Here is a 1,649-nt window from a genome sequence, read left to right on the forward strand (position 1 = left end):
CCAGGATGGAGTCACAGCCAAACAGGAACAGACAAGGCAAAGCTACTCTGAGGAAAAGCAGAGAGAGCATAACGTTAGAGATTGAACAAAGAGATTCTGCAGAGTGGGAGAATAGAGATAGAATGAAGCAGAATGATGAAATAGGGGTCCCTATGTCCTCCAGAGGTCTTAGCTTATAGCAGCATATCTATAGAGATAGCTCAGGATAACCTGTACAACACTAACTATAAGGTTTATCAAAAAGGTAAGTTTTAAGCCTACCCCTAAAAATAGACAGGGTGTCTGCCTCACAAACTAAAACTGTTAGTTGGTTCCACAGGAGAGAACTCCAGGACCTTGAAGTGTTTATTAGAGAGTCACCCTGTAGTTACCCTAGTTGTGTGCCTCAGGTCGTTGTCACACTGGAAGACCCAGGAACCACCCATCATCATTGTTCTTACTGAGGGAAGGAGGTTGTAGATGAGGCAAAATATCCAAATATTTTGCCCCATCCATTCCCTGCCATAATATGGTACAATCTTCCTCCCGGCCCGCCATTTTAATTGAAGCCAGCAAGCAGACAGAAGCATCTCCTATTTGATTTTGTTGTAAAGAGAGTGAAGCGTTGTCCCTGCTGGCCGCACCAATTGTTGCCAAAATGTGAAGTGATCAAAAGCAAGCGATTGACCCAACATATTTGCATATTCACATTCAGTGTGAACGCACCGTAACAGGTCTGTTAGAGCCAAAGTTCTTACTGATTTGTAGATGATCAAATATATCATGCAATGAAATGCCCATTAATTACTTTAAAAAAAAATCATGACTCTTTGGATTTTTGCTTAGATTTTGTCCCAGTTTAAGAGTTCCTTTGTTAAAAATTAAAGACTACATACTTTACAAGTGGGAAAACCTGCAAAACCCCATTGTATCAGGTTGTGTCGGTTTAGGGGAGGATTGAAGGTTCCTTGCTGATTTAATTATCCAAAAGGTGGCAACTGAGGCAAAAATAAAAATATAAACAAAATACGGCAAAACCGAAAAGCAGGAGACGTCCAAGAAAACACACAAGAGGTGAAACCAGCAAACAGTAACTGAAGAGGAGGACTTTTAATGTCAAACAGATCACAGACTGGGGTAATCAACTGATTGGGAGCAGGTGTGGACAGAAGAATCTAGAAGGGAGCAAGGGGAAGGAGAATGACAAAAGAGGGCAACAGAGGGTAAACAAGAAATACATAAGAACTAAATACAACCAAAAAACAACAAATAATGGAAAAATAAAACTTAAACAGAACCAAAAAGTGCAAAACCGTGACACACTGTATATCTCATGGATTCCCGACTTTGTCATATGTTAAAGGCAGAGGGAAAAAATCTTTTACAATTGTCCATTATTTCATTTGTTTATGTACAACTAGATTTGCATCATTATGGCCCTGGGGAAGATCTTCTTTCTGTCAACCAGACCCTCACAATTTGAGACTTAAGATAATGAAAATAAACTTCATCAATACTTCATATCATGGGAATGTGAGCAATGGATTGTAGAGACGACAGGCAATGTATGGTAAAACCAATTGCCCTATTTACACTATGCTTCTGAAACTAATCGGTGCCGAGTTCGAACCGAGCTTGGATCAGTTAACTGTGCCGAACAAGATTCCTTA

Source organism: Cyprinodon variegatus, unplaced genomic scaffold (assembly GCF_000732505.1).
Source record: "Cyprinodon variegatus isolate N-32 unplaced genomic scaffold, C_variegatus-1.0 Scaffold428, whole genome shotgun sequence".
In the NCBI taxonomy this organism is placed as follows: domain Eukaryota; kingdom Metazoa; phylum Chordata; class Actinopteri; order Cyprinodontiformes; family Cyprinodontidae; genus Cyprinodon; species Cyprinodon variegatus.